The sequence below is a fragment of the Cynara cardunculus genome, unplaced genomic scaffold, assembly GCF_001531365.2.
Source record: "Cynara cardunculus var. scolymus isolate 2C unplaced genomic scaffold, CcrdV1 Un_Scaffold_5247, whole genome shotgun sequence".
NCBI classification, from domain to species: Eukaryota; Viridiplantae; Streptophyta; class Magnoliopsida; order Asterales; family Asteraceae; genus Cynara; species Cynara cardunculus.
The window spans coordinates 27,457-36,974 of NW_020202308.1; positions in this window are offsets into that span (position 1 = coordinate 27,457).

Here is a 9,518-nt window from a genome sequence, read left to right on the forward strand (position 1 = left end):
CCTAAAGCAAACCCTTAAGTGTTTTCCTTTTTGGTCACCTCTTTTGAGCCTAATTACCCATTTTCTTGACTTTTACACCAAGTACATACCCCTTAGCCAAACACTTTCCTCACATGACTTTGGAATGAGACTACAAGCTTTTAGTTAGATAGACTTGTTGTACGGTCTGTATATCATATACCCGATCCACAATGCCTATATGATGATCGATAGAGATTCGAAAGAAAAAAAACCAATATATTTCATGTATGGAAGTGAAATATATATATATATATATATATATATACATGAATAAATGGAGACCGAATTAAAAAAAATACAATTTTCTCCATAGCATTCTTAGCAAATAAGAGCTAGAAAGTTGAGAGATTTTGTGATCGCTTTGATGTGCAAAACACAAAAGTCAAGCATTGAGTTGTAGTTTCCCTTCCAAAGTCCATTTTTAGTCACTTAACCCAAAAGTTTCCCTACCAAAACCCTTAGCCATGTTACAACCCTACTAAAAAGACCTTTTTGATCTATACCTAGGTTGACCATTAACGATGGAGAATCGAGACCTAATTCAAGCTTATGGTAGTGCATGTGCATGTGAATTGATGCCAAGAGTGAAAACACTTGTGCTTTGTGTGAATGAGCAATTAGAGTAGGTTTATATCATTTGTGAGGTGTTTGTGAGATTAGCAAGTGTTCATCTTTGGTTGTCTTGTGTGTTGATTGTTACTATGTCGGCTAAGTTGTACCTTCATGAAATGTTATGTACTTTTTGTCGGTTCTCTAAAACTTAACTCTTGACTTTCATCCATGTTAAATGCTTACTGTTTGCCCGAGGATGGTCAATGGTCCAAGTGTGGGGATATTATTTGATAAGCTTATATTTAAACATGTTTTCATAATGAATCTAGTACATATTGTAATGTTTATATAGCTTATAGAACCCCTTTAATTTAGTTATTCACTGGTCTTTGATAGGTGCAAAAAGGATGGATTTTAATACAAACAGAGCATATATTTCGAAACTGTTACAAGGTCGGGCATAGTTTTCTGAAGGAATATGAGGCTGAGCATATTTACGAAATGGGTTCTGGACTGGGCATACGAATTCAAATGAAGTGAAAATGAAGCATATTTTCTCAAATTTAAAAAAAAAGCCCAACAGCAGCAGTCCAGCAACAGCAACCCAACAGAGGTTGTTTTCTAGTTCGTGAGGAGGAGACTACTTGGGTTCGGGGGGCAATCGAGGGAGCGAGGACGTGGGTTCGATTGGGAGAGATCGTGGGGTCCGATTGTAATATTATGATTGAGGGTTGTGAACTTCCGATTCAGTTGTTTCCCATGCCGATGAAGGAATTTGATGTAGTGGTGGGTATGAACTGGTTGGCAAGGTATCAGGCTAGTATTGTTTGTAATCAGAAAATGATCAGAATTACTCTGCCAGATCAAGGAACAGTTGTTGTTTATGGTGATCGTCAGAATCACCATACCAGTATTTTAATAGTAATGAAAGCTCAGAAAAGCATTCGGAAGAGGTGCCAGGGATGTTTGGCATACGTAATTGATATGAAGAAAGAGAAGAGAAAAAAGGAATCGATTCCGATTGTTAGTGAATATCCAGAAGACTTATCTAGATTACCACCAGATAGAGTCATTGAGTTCTAAATTGATTTAGTACCAGGGGCTGCACCAGTAGCAAAGGCACCATACCTGTTATCTCCATCTGAATTAAAGGAACTGGTTGCACAGTTGAAAGATTTAACTGACAAATGATTTATTAGTCCCAGCACTTCACCTTAGGGTGTTCCAGTCTTATTCGTCAAGAAGAAGGATGGGTCTATGCGAATGTGTATAGACTATAGTGAACTGAATAAGTTGACAATAAAAAACAAATATCCTTTACCAAGGATTGATGACTTGTTCGATCAATTGGTAGGAGCAAGTTATTTCTCCAAGATTGATTTAAGGTCAGGGTATCATCAGCTCAAAGTCAAGGAAGAAGATGTTGCCATAACAGCGTTTAGAACTAGATATGGGCATCATGATTTCTTATGCATCAAGACAATAAAAAGATCATAAGAAGCAGTATCCAACCCATGACATGGAATTAACTGCAGTGGTATTTGCTCTGAAAATTTGGAGACACTATCTTTTAGGAACGAAATGTCAGATTTATACTGACCATAAAAGTTTACAACATCTGTTCAGCCAGAAGGAATTAAATATGCGATAGCGTCGGTGGATTGAACTGGTTAATGACTATGATTGTGAAATCCTTTATCACCCGGGAAAAGCTAACGTGGTGGCTGACGCTTTAAGCCGGAAAGAAAAGAGTGGAACCATTAAAGCTGTGGCAATGAGAATGAATTTGATCCCTGACATTCGTAAAGAAATTCAGAAATGTCAACAAGAAGCTGTGATAGAAGAATTTGTTAAGACAGAAAGGTTGGGTAAGATAATTTCGACCTTGGAACAGAATGACGAGGGACTAATGTGCTTTCAAGGGCGAATCTGGGTACCATGTTTTGGAGATATCCGAAACACTATATTAAATGAAAGCCATAAGTCCCAATACTCTATCCATCCAGGTACCAATAAGATGTAAATAGATTTAAAACCTTTTTATTGGTGGCCCGGATTGAAGAGAGACATAGCTAGATATGTGGAACAGTGTCTGACATGGTTACAAGTTAAGATTGAACATCAGAAGCCGTATGGAAGTCTTCAATCTTTAGAGATACCTGTATGGAAATGGGATCACATTACCATGGAGTTCGTTATAAAGTTACCTTGAACTCCAAAGGGGTATGACGCGATTTGGGTAATTGTTGATCGTCTGTCTAAATCTGCGCATTTTTTACCAATAAGAGAGAGATACTCTTTAGAGAAGCTAGCACATATTTACATGAAAGAAATTGTTACCCGATATGGTGTTCCATTATCTATTATTTCTGATAGAGATAGTCGGTTTACTTCGAAGTTCTGGGAAGGGTTGCATAAAGCTTTGGGGTCTGAAATCCGACTAAGTACAGCTTATCATCCGCAGGCTGACGGGCAGGGTGAAAGAACTGTCCAGACTCTCGAAGATCTGTTAAGAAAATTGTATTATTGACTTCGGGGGATCGTAGGAAGATCATTTGCCATTAATAGAGTTTGCATATAACAACAATTACCATTCCAGCATCCAAGCGGCACCGTATGAAGTGTTGTATGGACGTAAATGGCGAACGCCGTTATGTTGGAATGAGGTGGGTGAAAAACAGCTGATGGGTCCTGAAATTGTCCAAGAAACTTATGAAAAGATCGAACAGATCCATGAAAAAATCAAAACAGCACAAGATCGCCAGAAAAGTTATGCAGATAATCGTCGAAAGCCGATCGAATTTTATGTAGATAATTTTGTGATGTTAAAAGTTACGCCATGGAAGGGTGTCGTTAGGTTTGGAAAGAAGGGTAAGCTTAGTCCAAGGTATCTGGGGCCGTTCAGATTATGTAAACGAATTGGACCAGTAGCATATCAGTTAGAGCTGCCAGAAGAACTGAATCTGATTCACAACACTTTTCATGTATTAAATCTGCGGAAATGTTTGGCTGATCCAAGTTTAGTTGTACCGTTGCCAGAGATTAAATTAGACAGTAAACTGAATTTTGTGGAAACACCGAAAGCCGTAATTGACTGAAAGATCAGGGTGTTGAGAAATAAAGAAATAAGTCTGTTTAAGGTGCAGTGGAAGTTTCACAAAGGAACGGAAGTAATATGGGAACTAGAGTCAAAGATGAGATCAGAATACCCTTGGCTTTTTCATTAAAGGAATTTCGGGTCGGAATTCTTTTGAGGGGTGGATAATGTGATAACTGGATCTTGGTTATCACCCAAGGCAATAAATACGTGATTATCTGATTAAATGATTTCATGATAGCATGATAAATTGTTATATTTGATCATGCTAGCATGTGAAATTTTATGCATAGGTATGTATATGTACATGAATGGATATATGCATGATTATGTGTATATGTAGAAGCATATATATATATATATATATATATATATATATATACACACACACACACATGCATGTTATGAGAATGCATGGTGTGTGTGTGCATGTGGCCCGACTTTCCTGTTAAGGAAAGGGATAAAAGGAGGGTTTGACCCCCTCCCCCATTTTATCTTCTTGGTTATTCTGATAATTTGAACGATTTAGAAGGGAAAGACTTGCCCGGATTTTCTTACTTTTGCATTACAAGAAGGTCGTTTTCAAAAGGTTTGATAAGGTGAGTGATTCCTAAACCTCTTTCATAAAATTTGTACTAGTTTTATTGAATGTTGCATATTAATTGGAAGAAATCAGTTATTTGCTTAAGGGTTTTATCCGGACAAAGGGTGACCGGATTAAGTCTAAATCGGACAAAGCTTATCCAGATTATTCTTAAATCGGACAAGGGTTGGGCGATTAAGCTCTAAACCAGATAAACGTTAAGCGGTTTAGTTTTAAACCGGTCAAGCGTTAAGCGATTTATGAATGTTAAGTATGGTAAACATTTTGAACGGAGAAGTATGAATACGACCATGTGGTGACCGGATTATTTTAAATCGGTCAAGCTTTGGATGATATGTTGTCCGGACTTGTTATCCGGACAAAAGTATTGGAATTTATTCTAAGTGTTAAATCGGACAAGCTTTGAGCGATGTGTTGTCTGGATTTGGTAACCCCGCCAAGAATTGACCGGAGATGAAGTCCGGCCAAGCCAAGTTGACCGGATTTGTACTATGCCTTGTGCTTGATTGATAAAATTGTTATTTTATCATAAAATAAAAAATTTGATATAAATGATTTTGGATTGATAATAATTCCATTGACTGCGGTCTATTTGGAATTATTTTTGTAAAATGTTTTGATGAGGAAATAAGGGTGGCATATCAAGGAGAGGTGTACCATGGGGTAAGGGTGGCATATCAAGGAGAGGTGTACATTTGGATATAAGGGTGACATTTGTATGTGTGTTGTATGATATAACTCTCTCTATTATATCCCTTAAGACTACCGTAGTCTGGAATCTTTATTTCTTTGTGATTTAAAGATTTAGGATCAATGTTCTTATTGGAAATTGTAGTCTGAATGTTATTGAGGAGAAAATATCAGGTTTGCCTGAAACTTTAAATAAACCTTGTTGATTAGAAAAGGTTCAAAAGTGGCATTATATGAAACCTGATTGGTTCAAAGGTATGTTATTTGAATAGCTGAATGCTTAGCTTGAAAAGTGGAAAGGTACTGGTATTATGTTTTTATTTGTTCATATATTTGTTATATATATGAAAAGGTTATTCTTATACAAAGTTTTGGTGATTTCACCCTGCAATAACGTAAATAGGGTAACTCACTAGACCTTTCGGTCTAACCCTCGTTTTGTGATTTTAAATATGTATTGCAGGTGGTACAGATGGTAAGGGGAAAGGGAAAATGTGATATTTTCCTATATGCATTTCTACATGAAGAACTGTCTTTGATGTACAGTTTTGAGTGATGAACTTTGATTAGTACACGAAATGTATTTGAATTTTTGGACCTTGTATTCTGTAATTATAGATTCTTGTACTATGGGACCTGAATGGTATATAAACATGTATTTCTTCTATATGAAATATGTGTTACATGCAATGTGTGGTATGGGGTGTTACAGTTTTGAACCCATTTTTGGCTAAGGCTCTGCTTATTTCTTCCATTCTCCTCATTTCTCTCTTCTTTAGCCGATTTTTGGGAGCATTTGGCATCATTTCAAAGCATCTTAGAGAAGATATAGCTTGAGGATCACAAAGGGGATTAGCTTGGATTCTTCAAGATCTTGAGAAAGTAAGATTTTTTTTGTTGTATTCAGATCTTGTTTGGAGATTCTTTGTGGATTCAAATTTGTGATCATATTTGGTGCACTTTTAGGCTTGGATTGTGATTTTGAAAAGGTTCTTAGAATAGTTTTGCTTTTGGATTTTAAGTCTTCATCTTCGGAAGGTACAGTTGGGGTTTTGTGAACTAGGTTTCACTACAAGAGGTAGGAGCTTTAGAGAAGAAATCTTTAGAGAAGCTTTTAGAAGTGTATCTAAAGCTATATTATAGAGAAGGATTTAAACGACAAAAATGAGAAATGTAACTAAAGGTTGGATGACATTTAAAGAAGGATTTATAGGCTAATTATACGCTATAAGAAACGTCGTTAAAAGTTTTAGAGAAGCTTTTATAAAAAAATGTCTCTAAAAAGTTTTATCAATTTTTAGAAACACTTTTTTAAGCTTCTCTAAAAATTAAAAAAAAAATTAAAATTTTTAAAATTAAATAAAAATTTAGTTACCCTTTGAAAAGTGTATCTAAAAGATTTATATTAAAAATATATTAAAATTAAATTAATAATTAAAATTAAATAAATAATATATTAAATGAAAATATTTAGTTCCCTAAATCGTATTCGGTTTTCTTCTCTCCTCTCGTTCCCAAATGTAAGTTTTCTTCTCACTCTCGCCTCTCGCTCTCGCAACAGAAATCGAAATCGGAACTCCTTTCGCAAGCTCTCGCTCGGCGCTCTCTCTCTGCCTCTCTCGCTCTCGCCTCGCTTACTCACGGAACTCACGAGTCACGACAGAATTGAAACCTATTTAGTTCACGATTCACGATTCACGAATCGCTATCGGCCTTGACATTTGACACAATCGGGCAATCGGCTCTCGCTCTCGCGACTACCGCCTGCCGTCTGCGTTGCGTCTTCTGCCGTCTGCGACTCGCTCTCTGCCTTCTATCGACTTGTGAGGTTAGGGATTTAATAGTTAGTCACTTAGGGTTATTAATTATTTTATTTTTTGAAGTTTCGAATTCTTATTTGATTGCAAAACCTAATAATGAAGCCGTGAAATTGGTCCTTTGTGGTTTGTCATTTATGTTTCTAATTCTTGTTACTGACTTACTGTATCACTTGTTAGTTGTTACTGACTTACTGTGTTTGAGTGTTTCACTTTGTTTGACTGTTTCACTTGTTACAAACCACAAAATTAGAAACAAATGACAACTATTTGTTAATTTTAGGGCTGTTTAGAAGCGGGTTAGTACTTAGTATAGGACAAAGGCTTAAGATTGATGCTTATGTTAATTTTAGGGCTGTTTAGAAGCGGGTTAGTACCATCGGGTGCTCAAAATAGGAAAAGAACATTACAATGGGACTTGGGACTGTTTCTAGGGCTGTTTCGTTTTGCAATTTCTAAGTAACATCCATGAAATGAGTCTGGTTACTCACTTCTGTTTGCAGACATTGCTGTGTGTCAAACAGTCAAAGCTTCTGCTGCCATTTGTTACTTGTTGGGTCATGGGTGAATGGGTGGTTGGCCTAAAGATGTCTATAAGAGTATAAGACTAATAGCACATAATAGTGTAATGTACGGAATTTGCTTCAAGTGTCTTGGTTATGTTACTAYATAAGATGTATGCCATCATGTTCTCTCCCAACATTATCACAAGTTCTCTCATGCTTCAATAGCTTTAAGGGATGATACCTGTCAGATTCTGCAGTAATGTTCTTAGAGCATAGATGAATCAGTTTCTGGGTAACGCAGTTGTTAATTTAAGATTTAGCCATATAACAAAAGATTAATGCAGTTATTCATATTCTAATTACATGCTTTTTTTTTTCTAATCTTCTGATTATGTGACTTATAAACTCCAATTTTCAACGTCTTTTTAATTCAGGGAAGAAATTTGATGATCTGCGGTTCGATTTCAGTTTTACAAGTAACCATCCGGTAAATTTTGGATCTCCTTTTTCCGTTTGTATAAATAGGATTAAATGGCTAAAGCTACTAGAATGTCTTATGGTTAAATGGATGTAGAAATTGGAGAATGGGTAAAGCTACTTTTGTTCTTAAATGGCTAAAGCTACTAGAATGTCTCCATAATAGTGAATCATTGCTTACATGGACATGATAAGATTCAACATGATCCCTTTAATTCATCATGTGTGATTCATGTTATATATATGGTTAAATGACTATATATCTCTTCTCTTTAACAATACATGAAAAACAGAAACTTTGGGCTGTAGATATGGAAGTAAACTAGTGTTAGGTTGACCAATTCGGTGGAAATTTGGAACTACTTTTTAATGATAGTCACAAAATTTGGACAAATCAATATTTCTTGTTCTTTGAGCGACTTGGACTTGTCTAATGCAACTTAGCTACCTAGCTACCTTCTCTTGTCATGTTTAAAGCTTCTAGATTTCTTAATCATTTTAAAATGTAAAAAATTGGTATCCTTCATTGTGAACTATCCTGACTTTCTTATCGTGAACTTGCTTCAAATGTATATTTGATGATTATGAAAGAAAAGCTTGTTGATTTTTGATTCTGATCATGTTTCCATATGCAGATTTGATGATTATATAAATGAAGAGCTTATTGCTTGATTCCATAACAAGTTTGATCTATGGATCTCAGCTGTTAACATTTACCTATTCACAGGTATTAACACTTACCCTCTAATAATATGGTTGTTTATGCTCTTTAGAGTGAAGGGGCATCCTTCAAATACTTGAGCACTGAATTTTGACAGTAGTTCTGAATGCGTTAAATTTCGTACTAGTTTTGGACATTTTATGCATAATAGGTTAATTGAAGAACCAAATATTCCAAGTATAAATATTACCTTCCAGTATAAGTTGCAACCATGTCTGGGTTGAGTTCTTTTATTATACCTATGCAGAGGTTGTACTCTCCTATCGGACAAAGACACTACAAAGGAGCCGTGTTATATATGACCTTTCATCAACCAAAATTTATTCAGAAAATAAAAAATAGTAAACCAACTATAAATTTCTATTGTAAACAACAGTCAATTAAACAACAAGAGCATCTTACATCACCACTRGATCATCAAACTTGGCTTCTCGAAACAACTGATGGATGCGAACAATTTGCTATGCGGTCAGTGACTTAACTGGTRTTTTGGAGCTGAAATCCAGACACATTTCTCYTGTAACATGATAATCACTTTCAAACAATCTAAAGAAAGCAACCAATGTTGCTCATTGCAAACAGTAACATACACCAGAAGTTAATAAATGGAATTGATATAAAAACAACTAAAACTATAATTGGCACCATTCATTAGGTTCGTCTTTCTCTGATGAGTTCGTCTTTCTACAAAGAGCAGTTAGCGAAGCTTTCTGGTGGTGTTTCCTTACCAAGGTTTGTCTTTGTTATCTTCTAATCTTTCTTTGATTTTACGTTCTACAACAATTTTTTGGGCAATGTTTAAGTTTAATTATGTAGTGATTATGTTTCTTTGTAGTATAGTTGCTAATTTTGTGACATCATTGTCTTGATTAGTATAGTAATACAAGTATAAAAGACCATGATGAGATGATCAGCCCTGGCCACGACAATCACTACAAGAAAAATGATCTTTAGAGAAGCTTTTCTTTTGTATTTAAAAGTTTGAAAAGCTTCTCTAAAACCTTTAGAGAAGCTTTTTACTTCCGTTAGCAAC